At 44.8% G+C, this 23,880-nt stretch overlaps 1 protein-coding gene across 8 annotated transcripts in view; it reads right to left on the bottom strand.

The window, feature by feature from the left end:
* Nucleotides 1–23,880, bottom strand: part of SYNGAP1 (synaptic Ras GTPase activating protein 1) — a 152,618-nt gene that overhangs the window by 122,050 nt on the left and 6,688 nt on the right. The window lies entirely within an intron of this gene.

Raw genomic sequence — 23,880 nt, forward strand, 5'->3', positions numbered from 1 at the left:
GCATTTACACCACATGGGGCCCAGGACTTAGAGAGTGAGGACAAGCTTTAGGATAGGTGATCGATATATAATAATCAGCCAAGCACCCCGCAGACAAGCTGTTGGAACCGGCTGCAGCGCTGATGACATCGCACAACTTTATGTTTCGATAGAGAAATAGTGACATCATCAAATTTTTTTCCGCCAACGGTCACCCATGAAGTTCCTCATAGGTACCAGGTTGTCATCCCTATAACTATGAAGAAGAGTAACAATGACAGAACGCTCCTAAGGACCAGTCACATCTGCGTTCGGGCCCTTCCGTTCCCCTCTGAGAGGAGATAGAGTCCTGTAGGCAGCGCTTTTCTCTCCGAGCAGACACCACACGGACCCCGTTACAGTCTATGGGGTCAGCGGGTTTCCTTAGGTAACTGCTATTTTAGGCAGATTAGGTTTCCCGAGGTGGACTCCCCGAACAGAAGCCCCCGAACCCATGCGCAGATGTGAACAGCGCCTCAGGGAAAAATAGCTAAACTGTGGAGAACATTTGAGAAATACTTGCTGTCAGAATTGTGTTTTACCCCCGTCACTATTTGTTGGCGCCCTCCAGCAGGTCTGTGACTTTGCTAAGCCAAACCACTGACTACAACTCCGCTATTTTTCCACAGCCTGACCCCAACTCCTTCTTAAACGGCTCCTTCATCTTGGTCAGTCAGAAGCGGTAGAGATCCTCTCATTCCTGCCACAAACTACGTCATTAATTCTATAATAGTAATAATTCTATCATATAATAGAAAATAAGTTTTCAGAATCAGAAACATTTTCCGACTCTGTCTCTGGCTGCTGCTCCACTGATTCTGGCACAGTTGGAGTTTTTTCCGTTCGCCCCCACCACTCCTGAGCAATCAGTGCTGTTGGCTTTGGTGCCTGATATACTATTTAGACTCTATAGTGTCAGGTGGGCGGTGTCAGGCAGGAGCAGACAAGGGGGTGTGATTCTGAGCTCTGACACTGGCTGCCTCTGATTAGAGCTCTCAATCACGACCCCTGCCTGACTCCGCCCACCTGACATACAGTTTAAATAGCATATCAGGCACCAAATCTCCCGTGGGCTTGTTGTTCAGGAATGGTGTGGGCTAGAGAGAAAATTCCAACTGTGCTGGAATCAGTGTGAGGAGCCTATTAACAGATGCTAAGAACCAGAATAGGTGGAAAGGTTCTGTTTAACTCACACAGAGGTTAACAAGAGTTAAAGAAACAGCGCAGTTGGGTTAAGTTGACTCCCTAACTCTCAAACACCTCATGTTGCTGAAAACAGGGTTATTACCATCTCAGCCATGAAATGTATGCCCTTTTATTTCACACTGACTATGTAAACAGACGGCCACACGTTTCCTGACTCCATAAATTGGATCCATCAAACGGATGATCAGAATGTGATGTGAACAGACACTGAGACAGGGTGTCACGGCGGCACGACACACTACATGAAGATCCCAATGTCACATGGCGGCATCTCATCTATGTCGTTGTATTGTAAAAAGTGACCTCCCGCGAGAGATTTTGGTCACAAGTCCCATGCAATGTATCAGCGATTTGTTGGTCTTCATTGCACAAAGCCTGACTACCATCTGAAGTGAGAATCTGCACTACTGTCCCCAGTGTCATAACCTATTACGTATTTTATATTTTTTACATTTTTTAGTCAGTCTACACAAGAATGGAGACGATAAGGATTCCTTCTAACCAATAGACGTTCAGTCCTGAAGCAAGAAATGTTATAAGCTGGAAACAAGTACACGATACTGGGAAATAATCAGGGAATAAAGATGACATCAGCTTGATAGAAGAGTGGACCAAGGACAATAGGCCGACGTCACCGACAACAACTACCGATTACTTACAGGACAAACCCTGGAATAGAAGCCAAAGCCAATCCCAGGCCTAAGAGGGTCCCTGTACAGAAAAACCTAATGGTACTCCAGAATCTGCAGAATGTGCACTCTCATCCATGGATGGTGGGATCGATCAGACAACCCTTCCATCACCTTCAACTAGTAAAGTGTCCGATGACGGGAGTCTGTGCAAAGTGACAAATGATCTAGCACACTTGGCTTAGGCTTGGTTCACATCTGTGCCCGCTCTCCGTACGGGCATTTTGTTTGCCTCTCTGCATGAAGCCCGAATGGAAACCACACGGACCCCGTTATAGTCTATGTGGTCTGCAGGACTCCTAAGGTCACCGCTTTGTTATGCGGATTAGGTTTCCGTTCAGGGGAGTCCCCAAGAGGACCCCATGAAGGAAACCCATGTCCAGATGTGACCCCAGCCTTACCACATTGTACACTTATCTCTGGTGGATCAATGGCCAAAAATGTAATAAACGTTACCTATTTTATTGTCAGACAAAAGTCATCAGCCATGACAAGTCATTCACAATTATTTTTATAACCCACTGTTGGCCAAACTTGGCTATTTTGTCCCACAAATGTATATATGGCCACCCTAGGACATTTGGCATCAGATGGGAGTAATTTCTTGGTCACAATAAGACTTTCCCTCTCCTTCCTCCATACATGAACATGGCTGGGATGTCAAGGAAGGAGGAATCAGCTAAGGTATATATGCCACATATATACAGTCCTATGAAAAAGTTTGGGCACCCCTATTAATCTTAATCCTTTTTAGTTCTAAATATTTTGGTATTTGCAACAGCCATTTCAGTTTGATATATCTAATAACTGATGGACACAGTAATATTTCAGGATTGAAATGAGGTTTATTGTACTAACAGAAAATGCGCAATATGCATTAAACCAAAATTTGACCCGTGCAAAAGTATGGGCACCTCAACAGAAAAGTGACATTAATATTTAGTACATCCTCCTTTTGCAAAGATAACAGCCTCTAGTCGCTTCCTGTAGCTTTTAATCAGTTCCTGGATAAAGGTATTTTGGACAAACAATTCAAGTTCAGTTAAGTTAGATGGTCGCCGAGCATGGACAGCCCGCTTCAAATCATCCCACAGATGTTCAATGATATTCAGGTCTGGGGACTGGGATGGCCATTCCAGAACATTGTAATTGTTCCTCTGCATGAATGCCTGAGGATTTGGAGCGGTGTTTTGGATCATTGTCTTGCTGAAATATCCATCCCCGGCGTAACTTCAACTTCGTCACTGATTCTTGAACATTATTCTCAAGAATCTGCTGATACTGAGTGGAATCCATGCGACCCTCAACTTTAACAAGATTCCCGATGCCGGCATTGGCCACACAGCCCCAAAGCATGATGGAACCTCCACCAAATTTTACAGTGGGTAGCATGTGTTTTTCTTGGAATGCTGTTTCTTTTTGGACGCCATGCATAACGCCTTTTTTTATAACCAAACAACTCAATTTTTGTTTCCAAAATGAAGCTGCCTTGTCCAAATGTGCTTTTTCATACCTCAGGCAACTCTATTTGTGGCGTACGTGCAGAAACGGCTTCTTTCTCATCACTCTCCCATACAGCTTCTATTTGTGCAAAGTGCGCTGTATAGTTGACCGATGCACAGTGACACCATCTGCAGCAAGATGATGCTGCAGCTCTTTGGAGGTGGTCTGTGGATTGTCCTTGACTGTTCTCACCATTCTTCTTCTCTGCCTTTCTGATATTTTTCTTGGCCTGCCACTTCTGGGCTTAACAAGAACTGTCCCTGTGGTCTTCCATTTCCTTACTATGTTCCTCACAGTGGAAACTGACAGGTTAAATCTCTGAGACAGCTTTTTGTATCCTTCCGCTGAACAACTATGTTGAACAATCTTTGTTTTCAGATCATTTGAGAGTTGTTTTGAGTAGCCCATGATGCCACTCTTCAGAGGAGATTCAAATAGTAGAACAACTTGCAATTGGCCACCTTAAATACCTTTTCTTATGATTGGATACATCTGGCTATGAAGTTCAAAGCTCACTGAGGTTACAAAACCAATTTTGTGCTTCAGTAAGTCAGTAAAAAGTAGTTAGGAGTATTCAAATCAATAAAATGATAAGGGTGCCCATACTTTTGCACCGGTCAAATTTTGGTTTAATGCATATTGCGCATTTTCTGTTAGTACAATAAACCTCATTTCAATCCTGAAATATTACTGTGTCCATCAGTTATTAGATATATCAAACTGAAATGGCTGTTGCAAACACCAAAATATTTAGAACTAAAAATGATTAAGATTAATAGGGGTGCCCAAACTTTTTCATAGGACTGTATATACACACACCTCATGCCAGTTTTCTTGTCACGAGTTAGGGCTCGTTCACATCTGCGGTCAGGTGTCCGTTCTGCAGGTTTCCGTTTCCTGCATAAAACAGAGCAGGAGACGGAAACCTGCAGGACTCTTTCATTTGAATAGGTGAGAAAGCTGTCCGGCCGTGAGCGGCGGTGAGCGTTTTGCACTCTCCGCCGCGAAACCGGGTTTTTTAATCCGGACACAGAGTCGGACATGCAGTACTCTGTGTCTGGATTAAAAAATCCGGTTTCGCGGTGGAGAGCATAAAACGCTCACCGCAGCTCACGGCCGGACCCGGTCTGTGGTTTCCATCTTCTGGCATGCAGAAGACGGAAAGCACAGAACGGAGACCAGAATGCAGGTGTGAACCCAGCGTTAGAAAGGAAATCCTACCAGCCATCCTGGCACTGGGACATCCCGCAGATTTATGAGAAGGTAACAGCTTCTTCATAATCCTCTCATTCTGACCTGGTTCGGCCATTTATTAATAATACCGTGCAAAACAAAAGTAGAATCACATCTGACCCAATGTGTTCCAAAACTTGTGCGCTTTTCTGCTTTTGTCGCAGCTTCGCAGACAAGAGGTCAGAGCTGGGGAGGAAATGGGCAGGACCTCCATAGCCCAACTCATTTATGATTATTGACACCACAAATCTGGAGTAAATAATAGCTGAACACAAAGCAGGTTCCTAGATTTCAGTTCTTAAATGTAAAAATTAGGGATAAGTGACCGGTGCATGAATCCGCCCCTGTGCGCTGCTCAGCGGTCAGATCTCCGTGTGCCCGACATCGCCCTTGTAACAGGACATAGAGAGCAGCAGGCCTGAAAGCCTCAGGAGTGGCAGAAGGTGAGGGGCCATTCAGGGCTCTGCTAAAAATACATTTTCTTTGCTGCAAAACCCTTTAAATAGAGGGCAGGCCCTTCTAAAAGAGTTGAAGTATCAGGGCTGCCCGTACATAGGGGTCGTGTACACAGCTGGGTATGAGCCTATGAGATGTCAGCCTCGCCTCAACCCATTCCTTCCTACAGTCACGAAACAAATTGTGGAGACAACCGCGCCGAGCAGACGGGGTGAAGGGTGGCGGGAAATAGCTGAACCCTCCTCTGCAATCCAATAAAAAGTTGTGGCCGCATCGCTGGAGCTTCGTAAACTCTGAACTCCACAATATTCTGACTTTAGTCCTCCAGAATGAAGAACGTTAAGGGTTATTAAGGGTTGCTGCCGATTCTTACACCAATCTGAATGGATTCCCAATAGGCGCACGACTCGCCATTATGACCAAGAGTCTCTGGCCAATTACTAATTCATGTAGGCGCGTGTGAACCCAAATCTATGAACTGGAGTAGACCTGTGATATAAATCTATTTGTGGGTTATAGTAAATCTGTCGGACGAGCCCCCCCCCCCCCATCCTGGCCTACTGTCACAGGGGCAGCGTCACCATCACCATGATAAGTACCAGATGTGTATATTCCTTTATTACAGAATATAAAGCCTAAACTGTGACCTTACCAATGAAAACCCCTGATCTCGTGATTTTCCTATTGGGGTATCCGGACATCATAGAGGAGACCCCTACTCAGATCGCTGCCTATGAGCCAGAGTCAAACATGTCTGACATGGGCACCACAATGCCCTAATGACAGTAGGAAGCGTAATAATCCGCTGGGTCGGCTTTATGCTCATGTTTTCCACTGAGCGAGCCCTCAAATGGGAAAAAACTAATAGCTATATTTTATTTATTTTTGTTTTTAAACAAAAGTTTTTGCAAGATCACTAAAAAACTAAACCCTGTGCCCGGAGGACCTAGAGGAGTTGTAGATGTGACATCCTGGAGCAGCCCAGAATAGCGGGACAACACTCTGTATGCAGGACTGTCCCAAGGTGGCCCCTGCTAACATAGGGCCCGAGGCAAGTGCAACATTGGCCCTATGATTACAGCAGCCCTGACTGTGTACCGTATTAGTGTGTAATGTAATAAGCGTGTACCGTATTAGTGTGTACTGTATTAGTGTGTACTGTAATAAGCGTGTACTGTATTAGTGTGTACTGTATTAGTGTGTAATGTAATAAGCATGTACCGTATTAGTGTGTACCGTATTAGTGTGTACCGTATTAGTGTGTAATGTAATAAGCGTGTACCGTATTAGTGTGTACTGTATTAGTGTGTACTGTAATAAGCGTGTACTGTATTAGTGTGTACTGTAATAAGCGTGTACTGTATTAGTGTGTACCATCTTAGTGTGTACTGTAATAAGCGTGTACTGTATTAGTGTGTACCATCGTAGTGTGTACTGTAATAAGCGTGTACCGTATTAGTGTGTACTGTAATAAGCGTGTACCATCTTAGTGTGTACCGTATTAGTGTGTACTGTAATAAGCGTGTACTGTATTAGTGTGTACCATCGTAGTGTGTACTGTAATAAGCGTGTACCGTATTAGTGTGTACCGTATTAGTGTGTACCATCGTAGTGTGTACTGTAATAAGCGTGTACTGTATTAGTGTGTACTGTAATAAGCGTGTACTGTATTAGTGTGTACCATCTTAGTGTGTACTGTAATAAGCGTGTACTGTATTAGTGTGTACCATCGTAGTGTGTACTGTAATAAGCGTGTACCGTATTAGTGTGTACTGTAATAAGCGTGTACCGTATTAGTGTGTACTGTAATAAGTGTGTACCATCTTAGTGTGTACCGTATTAGTGTGTACTGTAATAAGCGTGTACCGTATTAGTGTGTACCGTATTAGTGTGTACTGTAATAAGCGTGTACTGTATTAGTGTGTACCATCGTAGTGTGTACTGTAATAAGCGTGTACCGTATTAGTGTGTACCGTATTAGTGTGTACCATCGTAGTGTGTACTGTAATAAGCGTGTACCGTATTAGTGTGTACTGTATTAGTGTGTACTGTAATAAGCGTGTACTGTATTAGTGTGTACCATCGTAGTGTGTACTGTAATAAGCGTGTACCGTATTAGTGTGTACTGTAATAAGTGTGTACCATCTTAGAGTGTACCATATTAGCATATACTATTTCACTGTGTACCATATTAAGGTATTAGTGTATATTGTATCGCCGTGTACCATATTAAGGTGTACTGTATTAGTGTGTACTGTAATAAGTGTGTACCATCTTAGAGTGTATTGTATTAGCATATACCAAATAAGTGCGTACTGTATCACCATGTACCATATTAGCGTGTACTCTATCACCTAGCACCATATTAGTGTGTGCTGTATCATTGTGTACTGTATTACTGTGTGCTGTATCACCGTGTACCATATTAGCGTGTACTCTATCATCTAGCACCATATTAGCGTGTGTTGTATCACCGTGTACCATATTAGCGTGTGCTGTATCACTGTATACCATATTACCGTGTACTCTATCATCTAGCACCATATTAGTGTGTGCTGTATCACTGTATACTGTATTAGTGTGTGCTGTATCACCGTATACCATATTAGCGTGTACGCTATCATCTAGCACCATATTAGCGTGTACTGTGTAATTGCATCCCGTATTATTGTGTACTGTATGAGTGTGCTGGAGCAATGTATTTGTCGCATGAGAAACCTGATGACGTCACACTGTGATGTTACCAGAAATACTTCTCATTCAGGGTAGACCTGAATCAGCGAGCATGTCAGCTACTATTACTGCAGCGCTGCCGCTTGCCCTAATTTCCAGGGACAGTTCTATAAAAGAGAACCCGGAAATGTCACTATTCCTCTCAACTCTTCAGCTGAACAAGCGCTGCTATTGTGATGTAAGATACAGTGCCAGTCCCCATTACTACTCAGTAGGGGGCAGTACTGAACAATGGGCAAAGACCTGATATGGTTCAGTAGGCTCAGGGTGGCCACATGTGCAGGTGGAGCTCACCTGGTTCCTGACAGACAAGCCAGTATATAGTATATATCCCCAGTGCTGCAGATCTGCCCTGACAGAAGAGCTTACAGACAGACAGATCACTCCGACGCTGGTCTGTGACTATACAGGTAAGAGACACAAGTTACACTTAAAGGGGTTTTCTTAAGACGTACATATTGGACGAGTGATCAATATCTGATCAGTGGGGTCTGTCACCCGGGACCCCCACCCATCAGCTGCAGCATTCTGATGAACGCCATATACTACCTAGTGGCTGTACTTGGTATTGCAGCACAGTGCTATTCACTTAAAGGGGTTATGTCACCCAGGATAACCTCTAGCCATAGACTAGAAGATAAACCGGTGATCAGTGGGGATCTGGCCGCTGAGGGTTGTCTGCCCCTCTGTGTATACAGACTGACTATAGCAAAGAGCTGTAGTCTAGCTATATCCCATTGAGGTGAATTCATCCATCCACCAAGCTACACGCCTGCATTCATTCTCAGGTTCGGTCGGGGTCGCAGTGGTCAGAGGATAAATACTCTTGGTGTCATAATAATATTAAAAGGGACTGAGCTGCAAACACGCCTCATAACAAACGGACATGACATCAGTGACGTGTGAAGCGGCGCTCAGAGCAGCTGATCTGTGGGGGTCCTGAGTGTCAGACCCCAACAATCAGATATTGAAGGCCTAAGGATACATCATCAATGTTACATCTGGACAACCGACTTTAGGGCAAGTTCACAAGGTTTTTTTTGGACCAGAACCTGAGGCGGAGGCAGTGCACCGGTATCTAGTCGCACACTCCGCTCTGGGTTAGGCCCAAATGAATGGACCGAGTCAGGAGGAGGGAGCGTCTGCAGGTGGATGTCGCCAGGTGAATCCGCCTGAAAGAATGAGCATGTCGCTTCTTTCTCCAGGAGCCGGAACAAAGAACTGACCGGCTCTCATTCATTTCAATGGGAGCCAACTTTTTGGTCAGGATACGGCCTCAAAATCCTGACCAAAAAACCCTGTGTGAACTTAAGGAACCACAGAAAGAACCATCTGTTGTTTCACATGTCTGTCTCATTGCCAGGTATGGAGGACTAGATGGGCCCCAGGGGCCACCATTCTGGCTCCAGGTTTTCTTTATGAGGGATACAGTCATATAGGGAAGGCTGGTTAATGCGGAATAGATCGGCCATTGCTGATAGATTTGTCTTTAGATGCACATTCTGATTTGTAGGATGTGACACTTGACGTCGCTCCATCATTACTAGAGGTGCTGATGGTAACACCTTCATCTCATCTGTCCTAATATCATCTTCTGACAAACCTCAACTCAAGAGAATTTACAGAAAAACTTGTCAGTAAATGAGTCAGCACCGCAATGGGGAGTAAAATGGCGCCACAGTACGCTAATCTCTTCATGGCCAAGCTGGAGAGTGACTTCCTATCCACCTGCACCACCAGGCCTCGGGCCTACTATCGCTTCATTGACGATATCTTAATCATTTGGATTGGGTCTGAACAACAGCTGAAAACCTTCCATGAACAGTTCCACCAGTTCCATCCCACCATCAACCTGACGCTCAATCACTCCTTCTCGGAAATAAACTTCCTGGACGCCATCATCAAGATACAGGATAACAAAATGGAGACATCGCTGTATCGGAAGCCGATTGACCAACCAACCTACCTAAGATGGGATAGCTTTCATCCTAAACACATATAGAACTCCATTGTGTACAGCCAGGCCATCAGATACCATCGCATATGTTCAGACCCTGCAGATAGAGACGAACACCTTGGGGGCCTCAAAAACACATTCTTGAGGCAGGGTTACCATCCAAGAACAATTGATAACCAAATCACCAGGGCCACTAGGATACCAAGATCGGAGTTATTAAAATACAATACCAAACAGGAAAACACTCGGGTGTGCCTTGTTGTCACATATAACCCCCACCTGGAGACGCTGAGAGGAATCACACGCAAATTACATCCACTACTGCAAAAAGACAACCGTCTAATATCCATATATCCAGACCCCCCTCTCCTGTGCTACAGACAGCCACCAAACCTCAGGAAAATGGTTGTCAGCAGCTCACTGTCACCTCCGACTAACACAGGAACATTCCCATGCGGACAGAAAAGGTGCAAAACCTGCCCGCACATACTGACTACGGACAAAATAAAGATCCCGAACTCTGATCGACACTACAAGATCCCGGGTAACTTCACCTGCAGCACACCTAATGTAGTGTATTTGATATTGTGTACTAAGTGTCCTGAGGGCCTGTATGTAGGGGAGACAGGACAGTCACTGAGGATGAGGATGAACTCACACAGACATACGATTAGAGAACAGAGACTGGACCTCCCGGGGCCAAAACACTTCTGCAATGAAAATCATAATATCACCAAAAATATGAAGATCCTGATACTAAGAGGGAACTTCAGAAACAGAAAGGATCGCCGCATATGGGAGATTAAACTCATGATGACCTTCAACACTCTCCAAAGGGGGTTAAATCAGGCCCAGGGTTTTATGACGTTTTACAACCACTAGACACCACGTGACTGATCAAAGGAGCCATAAACCCAGAGAACCTTCCTGTGACTGATATATATGTTTTTTTAAACTGTTATTTACATGTTCTGTTTTCCATCTAACACTCCATTTCTCTCTCTCTCTCTCTCTCTCTCTCTCTCTATATATGCCTACGTTCACACATTGTGTTATACCATCATGATGAAGAGACCTCTATAGTAGTCCCGAAAGCTCGATATGTCATAAAAAATTTTTTTAAGTTAGCCATTAAAAAAGGTATCAACTACTGAGGACTTCTCTGAAAAAAATTGTTAAATTTACATAATGAACGAGGTGAAGGGTGACCATGACTATATACTATAGACAGTCTCTTGGCCTTCTCACCAATCCCATGGGCAGAGAGACGTGCACCCAGGGGTGAACCTGCCCCTTTCGCCGCCCGAGGCGAAGTGCAGAAAGCTGCCCCCCCCGCCGGGGGAGGGGCCGGAGTGGGGGCGGTGCTTAGTGGAGGGGGCGGTGCTTAGCGGAGGGTCAGGGCTTAGCGCTGTTCGCCGGCAGAGAGCAGGCGTGGAGACTGCCTGCGCGTGAGGGGAGGCTGCTGGAGCAGCGCTGCTCCAGTGGCCTCCCCAAACCATTGCTCCGTGCTAAGCCAGTCCAGGACAGCTTTTCCTGGACTGGCTTAGGTTAGCAAAAATGCCGCCCTCCTTGAGGCCCTGGCAGAGTGCCGCCTGAAGCGCTCGCTTCAGGTCGCCTCATGGGAGGTGCGGCGCTGCGTGCACCCCTCCTTCTATACTGCAAAGTTGGCAAAAAGAAATGGGATAAAAATGAGGCTCTGTCGTCTGTGGAGCGGTGTGAATCACGAATATGACCTCAGTATTTTCCATTATTTCTGGCAGTACATTTATGTAAAGGGTACAGGCACCTCTGAGGATGTCACTGAGATATGTCAGGAGATGTTACCAACGTGAACTCATACCCCACCAACCAACTTTGGATAAATCAATAGTACAGAATGTGTACAATGAGGGATAGCTCTACTTCTGAGCATTATATGATGTGTATTCTGCAGTTTTCAGAAGTTTTCTCCCTGATCTCAATTTTTTTCTCTAACAGAGGCAGCAGCAGCAAACAGGCCATTAGAGGGCAGTACTGAGCAATACTGATGTAATAAAGTACTTGGTGAATGATAGAAACTTTACCTTAGCTGCTGCAGGCTCTGGCTCTATTTTTGTGTCATTCATTCTCTCTCATTGAGCTCCTACTACTCCTCCCCCTCCATAAACTTCTACAAATCCCCTTAAAGGGGTTGGTTTAAAGGGGTTGTCCCATCACAAGGATCCTATCAATACTGCTAGTTTATGTGGCTATAAGACTTTTCCTAAATACATTGCTTTATCAAAACTGCTTTGTTTGGCCGCTATGTTAATTTATTCACTTCATTGTTGACACTGTCCCTTGGGATTATCTGCTCATTTGTCAAGTGACTAGCTGCCTGCTCTCAAGGTTGGAGGGAGGGGCTGACAAGCAACAGCGCTCCTCATATAGGGGAGGGGGAGGTGAAAGCTCCGAGATTACTGTGCTGTCTATCTTCAGCCGGTTTAATTGAATTTGGCTGATAAGGGCTGAGATAAGGAGTCCGTTACCTCTGTATATAATGCAAGCTGACTCAAATCCAGCCTGCTACATCAGTTTGCACATCAGCGTCATACTGTGGATCATAGCAGATAGAGCAAGTGAAACCCCGCCCACCAATGTGCGAGAAATGCAGGAAGTGAAGAGAGTACAGAGCCTTCAGGCTGCCGAACAAGGAGTTATGGAAATACCCCTTTAAGTTTGATCTTATGCACTATTCATGGGAGCTCCACCAATCGCTTATGGATTAGGAACCCCATTGATCATGAGAACGGGGTCCTGTTTCCCCACTGGAGTGCAGCAGCAGGTCAACTACGCACACAGCTGGAGGTAGCTCAGCGCTGTACATGTCTATCCCCAGCAGTCCCCTAGACAGTGAACAGAGTCATAGTGCTCAAAGCTGGACTGCTGCTCCATTCAGACAGGGAAACAAAACATCCGTTCCTCAGTGCCCGCTCATTACTATGCTATTCCTTATCAAACCTTGGACCAAGCCCTTTAATTTAATGCTAAGGTGAGCCAAGAGTCTGTCTTGGATGAGCAAGAACAGAATACAGCAGAGATTTCAGAGTGAATGTCAGTTTAGCAGAGAAGGAGGAGGAAAAGAGCCTGAAACACCGACAGAGAAGTTCTGTGATGAGATTCATCACAATGTTACATATATTTGCTGACACTACTGATTTAGGCAACATTTGGGAGCACTGAGGAGTACATTGAGAATATAGAGTCCCTTGTGAAAGGAATCTGTAGCAAAATCTATATACTGTACATTTTATGTGGATTTATTCACAGATTTGCTGTAGAATATTCCCTGGCATTGCAAAGGGTGAAATATGATTTTTACTCCCCCTTTCCCCTAATTTTTATATTTTCCAGCCTCAGAACTGTGTGAGAGATTAATTCTTGCAGGAAACATTGCACTTTGTAATGGTAACATCTAATCCAACCTAAAATGTACTGGGAAGCTGGAAAAATATTCAGAAAAACTGGGTGAAATTAGAGAGACAGCAGTTTTACTACTTTCCTACAGGTTTGGTTTTTTATGGCGCTCACTGTGCAGCCAATGTGACCCGTTCCCTCTCTTCTTGGGGTCAGCATGGTCATAGCGATACCGGAAAAAAACGGGCAGGTTTTAATATCTTTACAAAAATTCAACATTTTGAAAAATGCAAAAAATTATTTTAGCCGCCATATAAGTTTTTTAGGTTTTCATATAGGGAGGGGTATTATTCATCCTTTCTTGTGCCACAAGTTGTGGGGAGTTTTGGGACCTGCCCGATGTTTTGATCATTTTTCATTCAATTTTATTTGGAAATCAGAATAGTGAACAAAATGGAGATTCATCTCTTTTGCTTTTCTTTGGCGTTCTAGTGTTCGCTATATGAGATTAAGGTTTTTAACGTTTGGCATTTTTTGGATGGGGGGGTCTAGTTTGTTTGGTTTTTTTTATTTATTGTGATTTGAGAGATAGGGAAAGGAGAGATTTTATTTAAAAAAAATTTTTTAAAAAAAACTTAAAAAATATTTGCCATCCTGACATACTATGAGCAGGCCTAGTCACAGTTATTGGGGTACTGGTTCATTTATTCCCTGTTCTATTACCTCTGACCTGCATTGTCTACCTGTACCCCCGACCCTATTACCCCTCCCCTCTCCGATTGCCCCTTCTATCTACATGTGCTACCTGTGTCTCGCTCCGCTGTGTCTTGACTCTCTTACATATGGGGTTGTGCACATACATCTGAATTTGTTCTGGTTTAGACGGTTACCAAACTTTGATTTCTTGTATTTCATTGGCATGAGTGGTGTGCCCTAATACTCGTATTTCATGTTTCTCTCTTATACATAATGTACCATTGCAAAATTTCAATATAAACCTATTGTTTAAAAAAACAAAACAAAAAACTGTCCTCTACCCCCAGGGGTGTTTGAACTGGCAAACTATAGATTGCTTTCCCCATAGGCTGCAATACAGATGTGAGGCCTGCCAAAGGGTGGCAGCTGTTATGGATACAAGTGGGATGCCATGCAGCGAGACATTAAAGGTGGAGGTACCAACGGAGTGGGGGTTCAGGAGTGGGGTTAAGCCGATCTTGAGATTTCAGGATCGATTTTAAAAGCCAATCCCGATCGTGAAATTTGCTCGATCGCCGATTGGGATCCGATCTTTCCCGATCCCGATCGCTCAACCCTATTCAGGAGCCATTTCCGGGGGAAATGAAAGCGTTGTTGCCTGCAGTTGAAGTGGAATCTAACGTTGGGTGTTAGTGCCGTAATATACCGTATGAAACAGCAGAATGCCTGGCGGTTATGGCGCTCGGTCTATTACCATGGCTGTCGGGAAGGGGTTAATCTCTACAATACAGGTGAATTTCCACTGTACATTTTCTTACACAGCATGTGGATACGTACGGCTTTGCTCTTACTGTAACACGCCATGGATTTTCCATTTGCAAATCCAGGTGGAAAATGTGCCGAGTGTTTGTCCCATGAGGATGTGCCGACAAGTCCAAGTCATAATACCACAAACTTCTCATCTGCAACCTTCTCCTTATTCCACCTTCCGGACAGTTGTCAACTAAGATCCAGCAGCCAAACTCATCTACTTGAGCGCTTCTTCCCCCCTAAATACATTTCAACAATTTCCAGCAAGAGCCCAAGAAGGGAAATCCCAAGCCGACTTCTCTTCCATCTCCTTCATCACCTTAAGACGACCAAGGACGGGTCACCAAGAAAACCCCTCTGAGGGCCAAAACATTTTCTTTATGTTTTTTTCTGTTACATAACAGCAAGAGTCAAAACTTTTTTTTTATTTTTTCACCATTGTATCTAAAGAGCTTGTTTTTTGCAGGACAAGTTAGGCTAAGTTCACATGGAGATTTTTGGTCAGGATTTTGAGGCCGTATTTGCTTCATTGAATGGCTGCCATTGAAATCAATGAGAGCTGCTTGGGAGTTTTTTTCCGGGAGCCATTTCTTCTAAAGAAGTGAGGCGCCCATTCTTTAGGCCGAGTTACCTCGCGATTCGGCCTGAAGACACTCCCTCCTCCTGACTAGGCCCATTCATTGGGCCTAATCCAGAGTGCAGTGCGCAGGATTTCAGTCGTGGCGACCCGGTTTTTGGTCCGGAACCTGAGACGGCCTCCACCTAAGGACCAAGAATCCCCGTCTGAACTTACCCTTACGTTGCTTTCACACGGAGTTAACAATCTGCTCATTCTGACAGATAAACACGTGTCAGAGTGCGTGATGTAAAACAGAATCCCATTAACTTCAATGGGTTTGGTCTTACGCACGCTACACATTGAACTCAATGGGAGGTTTTCTTACCTATTGCTTTCAATGTGATACGCGCGATAAGACCGAACCTATTGAAGTCAATGGTGGTACAGAGCACCATGGGATTAATATAATAATGTACAGAGCACCATGGGATTAATATAATAATGTACAGAGCACCATGGGATTAATATAATAATGTACAGAGCACCATGGGATTAATATAATAATGTACAGAGCACCATGGGATTAATATAATAATGTACAGAGCACCATGGGATTAATATAATAATGTACAGCACTATGGGATTAGTATAATAATGTAGAGCACCATGGGATTAATATAATAATGTACAGAGCACCATGGGATTAATATAATAATGTACAGCACTATGGGATTAGTATAATAATGTAGAGCACCATGGGATTAATATAATAATGTACAGAGCACCATGGGATTAATATAATAATGTACATCACTATGGGATTAATATAATAATGTACAGCACTATGGGATTAGTATAATAATGTAGAGCACCATGGCTGCACCTGATACTGCGGCTCAGTACATTCACATGATAGGGTCCAGCTGCAGTTGCAGGCACAGTCCGCCATAGGCAGGGGCCCCTCCATGTGCTGATCTGTGGACGTGCTGGGGGTCGTATTCTCACAGATCAAACACTGATAGCATATTGTTTGTGATCCTTCATGTGCGTCAGTTCTAATTTTTACTACGATCAGAGGAATCGGTGTAAACCCATCTGTAACTTACAATAGTTCTCCTCAAATATTTATAAATGTCAGTCGTCAGTCTGCAAATTTTACCCAAAGACAGGAAAAATACACAACGGTATGACAGAGCTGCGGGCAGGTAACCAGAGACACACGACACTAGAAAACCACAAGGATAGTGAATGCCACATACATATGGTGTGTCCGCCACTGGCTGCAGTTATGGGGTTCGGGGGGGGGGGGGGGCACAGTTATTGATATATGAGCAACTAGCATCTGCCCGCTGAGTGTTGGCGCTGAGCCACTTATATTTAGCCAATTGCTGTTGTGGATGATCCGCCTGTTCCCGCGTCTCGGCTCTGCTACATCGCAGCATGTGCGCAGCATACTAAGTTGTATGTACATCTCTGCTTATGGAGAGCGTACTCAGCTGTGCTACAGCGCTGCCTAAGCTCTGCTACATCTGGTCATTTAGATTAGAGGGGTGTTCTTATATCAGTGTGTGAGCAGCTTCTGTGTTGGAAACGGCTGAACGAATGTTGCAGAAATTCCCTGTCGTACTCACTGAAACTCTACACCCAATACACTCCTCTTGCCCACACACAGCCTGCATGCTCTGTAATCTCCTGATCTTCTATGAGACTCCATTTTCTTCAGCTTTCACACTGTCCAGCTTCATCCTATATAGCTCTGCCCACTGCCTAGCATGATCCTATCTGAGAATGGCTCAAGGATCTGTGATGATGTCATCATAGGTTCTTTCACATTTATAATATTAGTAGGAGGATATGGCTGTAATGTGTGGCTCTGTTATTGGGTTCCAGTAGGTGTACTGTTACTGTTATGGGGGCTCTGTTATTGGGGTCCTGTAGGTGTACTGTTATTGTTATGGGGGCTCTCAGTTATTGGGGTCCTGTAGTTGTACTGTTACGGGGGCTCTCAGTTATTGGGTTCCTGTAGGTGTACTGTTACTGTTATGGGGCTCTGTTATTGTGGTCCTGTAGGTGTACTAGGTGTACTGTTATTGTTATGGGGGCTCTCAGTTATTGGGGTCCTGTAGGTGTACTGTTACTGTTATGGGGGTTCTCAGTTATTGGGGTCCTGTAGAGGTACTGTTATTGTTATGGGGGCTGTCAGTTATTGAGGTCCTGTAGGGGTACTGTTATGGGGGCTCTCAGTTATTGGGGTCCTGTAGGTGTACTGTTACTGTTATGGGGGCTCTCAGTTATTGGGGTCCTGTAGGTGTACTGTTACTGTTATGGGGGCTCTCAGTTATTGGGGTCCTGTAGGTGTACTGTTACTGTTCTTGGGGCTCTCAGTTATTGGGGTCCTGTAGGTGTACTGTTACTGTTATGGGGGCTCTCAGTTATTGGGGTCCTGTAGGTGTACTGTTACTGTTATGGGGGCTCTCACTTATTGGGGTCCTGTAGGTGTACTGTTACTGTTATGGGGGCTCTGTTATTGGGGTCCTGTAGGTGTACTGTTATTGTTATGGGGGCTCTCAGTTATTGGGGTCCTGTAGGGGTACTGTTACTGTTATGGGGGCTGTCAGTTATTGGGGTCCTGTAGGTGTACTGTTATTGTTATGGGGGCTCTCAGTTATTGGGGTCCTGTAGGTGTACTGTTATGGGGGCTCTCAGTTATTGGGGTCCTGTTATTCTTATATTGTTATCCATATTTATATATACAGTATAAGGAATAGATGCTATAAATGTGCGCAGATAAATTTACAAAGGAACAGGAAGACACCTCTCTGCGATCCCCACACTCAGCATAGTCACATGTCACTATATAAATACTACAGAATACAGATGGAGGCCAGAGTGACATTACAACATGGCTGCCACCTACAATGGCTTCCTAGTGACAGTATAGGGGACTTTGTGACAGTATTCTGTAAATTTATTACAAGCTGCATATATAGCATAAAATCGGAAAGTGTGTCCCCCGTGCCAAACCTATCCCAAACCATTCTGATAAATTTGGCGTAAATTGCATCTTATGACAGTCTGATATATCTCCTATAGGACATCTGGAGAGATAATGGAGGAGACAGTGTAATATAGTATTGTCTAGGCCCCTCCTGCTGCCAAAACAGCTCAGCAGATTGAGCTCCAATATCTCTTCAGTGGGATCAGGCCGGGCGGGGGTAGCCTGCACACCCCACCACATTGAGTAAAGAGACATCTCTTACCCCTCGTCTATGCTAATACATCGGCAGTAATGGAAATAAGTCACCTGTAAGTATAAATGTGAAGGGGTCTGTCCACATGATCAGTATCAGACTGGTCACCCGAAACCCGGACCTCACACCCATTAGATGATGCAGCCACTGGAAGCCATATATTAGGTATACAGCCTCTTCTATTTAAGTCCAAGTGACTCGATCCCTGTATCCTGCTGGTTAGTACGATGACGGCAATACCAAGGTTAATACAATGAAGCTTTGAAAGGAACAAATGTATGGGATTCGCTTGCGTCGCCATATTGTGACACCAGTACTGGTTTTAGATTTCCCTGTATATAAGGTGCTGTTTTGGGGAAGGGGGCACGATGTGGCTCTATCAATACTATATTTAGATACCATTTTGAGGTTTCCGTTCTTGAGGTTCACTTAGGAAACCCGGAAACGCAGCTTTTTTTGTTGCAGATTTTGTTGCATTTTTTGAGCCAAAGCCCGGACTAGAGTGAGCAGAAGTCAGAAGTGTAAGAGCTTTCTACATATTTCCGATTCCATTTGTAGCCATTCTTGGCTTTGACTCAAAAAAAAAATGCAACAAAATCTGCAACATAAAACGCTGCTTTTTCGCAATGTGAGGCCTGAGGGCGAGTTCACATCTGCGCCCATGTGCGCTTTAGCCAATCCAGCTGGATTTCCATCTTCTGCCCCGAGAATCTGGTCAGGGGACAGAAACCCGGCAGTCAGTTTTCAAACCCATTGAAGTGAAAAGTGAGCGCCGGTGAGCATTTTGTACCTGTCCGCGGCGAAACCGTTTTTGTTTTTTTTTAACCGGACACAAAGTCCTGCATGTCCAACTCTGTGTCCGGTTTAAAAAAAAATGGTTTTGCCGTGCACAGATACCTGTCTATGTTTCCGTCTACAGCTGCACACGGAGACACTTTGCTGCTCAGTGTCATTGACGTGCAAATGTCACCTTAGGGTCAGTTTACACGTGGAGCAGAAGGCTGGATCTTAGCACTGCGAGTGACGCGGGGAGCTGTGTCACTCTCGGGCCAAAATCCACCTGCCATGACTGTCATGGCTTCCTCCTCCGGAGTAGGCTCAAATGAATGGGCCGACCCCGGAGGTTGCTGCCGCGAGGCTCAACGAGCCATAGATACCGCCTGAGAAAAGGCCAGCTCGCTTCTTTTTTCCGCTAGCGGCCTCCATAGACCTCCATTGCGAGGGGGCGGATTATGATGTGGATTCTGCGCCATAATCCGCCCCCTCTGTGCCTGTGTGAATGAGCCCTAATTGTCTCACAGAAGCAGATGGACAACTTTTAAACTCCATTATAAGTGGTGAATCCATGACACCACTAATACCTCTAGGACCTCCATGTCCCCACAGACTTACTGTAGGGTCTACTGGGTGCAGCTGAGGTGTCTGCTTTTTGAAGGGAACAACAACGCTGCATGTATTTGACAACAAATGTCACATCTGAAGATGTCCCAAGGTTAAGGTGACACACACAACCAGGTCGCCAGGCTGAAGCTGAACGGCACATGGATGACAGTCATGTACCACCCGTGACTTTGCAGTCCCATTCATTGGGGTCAGGGAGCATAACCTGGAGTGGGACCTATGCTGAGTTTTGCTCGCGCTTCATGGCCTCAAAGTCCGGACCGTGAAAATACATAATTGTGGCTATGGGGTCATAAAAAAATGAACAGGTCGGTGCGCCAGCCAAGAAAAACTAGTAAATGGACTGAGCATAGAGTCTTGTGCATGAGGCCTAACTATGGAACAACAAAGCGTACTTGACCTGTAACAAACTCTGCATAAATCATTAGTAGCGTGTGTACATGTGGAATAACACCGTCTGACTATTATATGACTTGTATTCCACGTGGTGTGCACCATATGTAGCTTGCATTTCTCCCTGAGCTGCTGGTGGACAAGCGGCCATACATTGCACACAGTAATACATGAGAATGTCTCCCATAACTGTCTCTGTCACTCAGAGTATCAGGCAGGACATATACAGAGAAGTACTGACATGTACTGACATGTATAAAGTACTTGGGCTGTGATAGAAAGCTTCCATTTAGCTCCAGTATCACATTGAGGCAAAGATCCCACATAGTGAATTACAGCCAAAAAACCACACAAAGCGAGGCACAGCCAAAAAACACTGCGGAGAAAAAGCGTGAATGGAACGAATTGCGGTCTTTTCTGGAGCGTTCTTCACAGAAAGTCCACAGCGTTTTCATCCCTTTATGACGCCTATACAGAAACCCCAGAGTTCCCGCAGGTAGAACCGACATGATGTAATCTGCAAAAAGTGACAGTTTTTGAAATCGTTGCATTTGCGCTGCTGATTTTTTTCTGCAATGTGTGGATGGGATTAGTCAGAATCTCATCCACTTTACAGCTTTGTGTTTGCAGCGCTGGGCCCGGCCTTAGCCTGTGTTTCTGATACGATCTTCTCACTTCTCCATAGACTTCTATAGACATGCATAGTCATGTCACCTGCAATCTGTCTTTAGACCGAAACAGCAGACAGCAGTGGACGAGGGAGCAGAGAAACATTAGAATTATTTTCCTCTGATAAGATATATCCCAAGTTTTCCTGACGTCGTCCATAGCAGAGACAGACCCCTCGCTGTAACCCCCCACATGTACACACCAGTCCTCTGGGACACTGGCCGTGAACAAGAGCGCGGTTCGGGACGGGCGCTGGATTGTTGAGGGGAATATATCACATGTTTTTAAAGGTCTGACCTATTTGGGGGATTTATGAGAATCTCTCCTCTAAGTAAAAATATCATGGGACTAATATGCTAATTCCATCCCTGCCGGTGCAGATGTTTCTATATCATATGTGCACCGTAGCAAGTAATGTACTCCTGCTGTGACATATAGTATATAGTATATATACAGTATATATATATATATATATAGATAGATAGATAGATAGATAGATAGATAGATAGATAGATAGATACACACATCTAAGAGTTATGTGCATAATAGCTACAAGCGTGATGACAGGACACCTCAGTAACTTCTATATCTCACCTCTCCATAGGGGGGACATTATCCTGTATATACATCATATCAGTGCAAGCAGTTTACAGAAAATGCAGCTGCAGCTCCGACACGAAGCGCATTCATCTTACCCAGTAAATCCCATCTACAATTCCTTGTTGTGCAGCCCTCTCCACTGTCGCAGCTCAGTCCCATTCAAGAGAAAGGACACGGCTATATACACCATCACTTACTGATCAATAGAAGGAGGGGGCTGGGACAATTCCCAGGTATCGTTCACCTGCCTGGCAATGACGCTGTGGACAGAAGCATTCAGAAGGATCTATTTTACATATCTATCACCACCAACATGGTGTGAACACAGCCTAATACGCTTACATAGAGATCCGGATGTCTACTGCTAAGGATGGAGAATGTAGATAGCGCCCCCTGTATGGGACACTGCATGTCTGTAAATCGCTGCAGAACATGTTGGCGCTATAAAAGTAAGTAAAATAATCAATAACTAATGGTCCCAATATAATATGGTGGTTAGCACGAGGAAAAAACAAAACGAGAAGTTATTCGGGTTCTGGCTTTCAGTCGACAGCACGGCGACACTTCTATCCGAATGTGAGATAAGATATTACATAACACATGTCCTGCCATTTATTAAAAGGGTTTTCAGGGATAGGTCCTAAATTATTTAGCCCGGGAACCCCCTATAAGTCGTATCAGTGCAGCGTTACTCATTGAGCTGTTGTGTTTCCCGCAGAAATCGCCAAAAATTGGCAAAGTAAAAGTCCTGAAGTCCCCCGGCCAACCCAAACAATGGAGAACCCAACGCAGATGTGAACTTAGCCTGTAAAACGCAGCGTGGGGTCATAACCTAATGGGGGAAATCCCATTAGGGCTCGTTCACACAGGGAAAGAGGGGGCAGATTTCGGCGCTGAATCCTTCTCAAAATCCGCCCCCTCACAATAGAGGTCTATGCAGATCGCTAGTGTTCTTTTTTCCGCTAGCGGTTTGTTCCTTTTCTTCAGGCGGATTCTGCAGCTCATTCAGCCCCGGCGTCCGCCTCATGGCAGCACCCTCTGGACTAGGTCCATTCATTTGGGCCTACTCCGTAGTGGGAAGCCGTAACAGTCGCTGCATTCGCATTTTGGTCCTATTCTGAGGCGGCACAATCAGAACCAAAATACGCGGTCGCGTGCCCTGTGTGAACGAGCCCTTAACATAAATATATTTGCACTGATAAACTGTAAATCAATCCAACGCAATGCCTCATTCTTCATTTTACTTGCTGCTCCTTCTATTACTTGTATTGTATTATTTTTTCTTACTTCCAGTAAATCTGTGGACAGACTACATTCCCCAGGATCCATCTGCCTGCTCTCACTCTCTGTGTGCCCCTGCCTGCTCCACTCTCCCCTGAAATGAAATCACAGGTAATAAATCACTCCCACATCCGAAGTCAAAATCAGCACCAAATTCCAGCGTGTGAATACGCCTCTAAGGACTCATGCACACAAAGGAATCCGAATCAGAAAATCCAATCTGCACATCGCAGCCTTTCGTGGAACGACCTGGAGAGCCGGACTGTCAGTATCATTGTGATGTATGATGCTGGGCGTCCCTCCTAAGGTCCTATATAGTATACAGCACTGTAAGGCCACAGTCATAGTTTACAGGGAGTCCGGGCTGGGAAATTTGGCCAAATCACAGACTGAATTTTTTGGTCTGGATTCTTCCATGTGTACAAAGTCTAAAAGACGCCATGCCAAAACCCAGTCCAGATCAGATACATCTCACTGCAGCCCACCTATAGGACTTGCTGCAGATCTCCCACAGCATTCAACAGTTAAACTCTGGGGTAAAAACCTTCAGCAATGGCGACTACTATAAGGCGCAGATCACATCTGTGTTCGGGCCATTCCACATGAAAAACGAAGAGAAAAGTCCTGCAGCCAGCTCTGATCTCTCCACATTCTTCATGCAGAAACTGAGCAGAAACCACACGGACCCCAGTATAGTCTATGGGGTCTGTGGGCTTCCTTAGGTAACTGCTTTTTTATGCAGATTAGATTTCCATTCGGGGGTCCCCAAGTGGTCTTCCTGATCAGAAACCCCCCGCAGATGTGAACAGAGCCTAACAGCTGAGAGCTCAGTGCTCCGAGGTCCACAATAGAAAGTTTGCACCATATACAACATCATGAACATATGGCTGCTCACTAAGGGTAAGTCCAGACAACTGAAAACCTGCAACATTTCAGAATGCAACTTACACATAAATAGTCTGCGGCATCTTACAGTAGCAGCAAAGTGGATGAAGTTTTAAGGACTAGTTCACACTGGAGCAAGGAGGCCGATTTTGACAGCGGATTTCG

The sequence above is a fragment of the Leptodactylus fuscus genome, chromosome 11 (assembly GCF_031893055.1).
Source record: "Leptodactylus fuscus isolate aLepFus1 chromosome 11, aLepFus1.hap2, whole genome shotgun sequence".
Taxonomy (NCBI): domain Eukaryota; kingdom Metazoa; phylum Chordata; class Amphibia; order Anura; family Leptodactylidae; genus Leptodactylus; species Leptodactylus fuscus.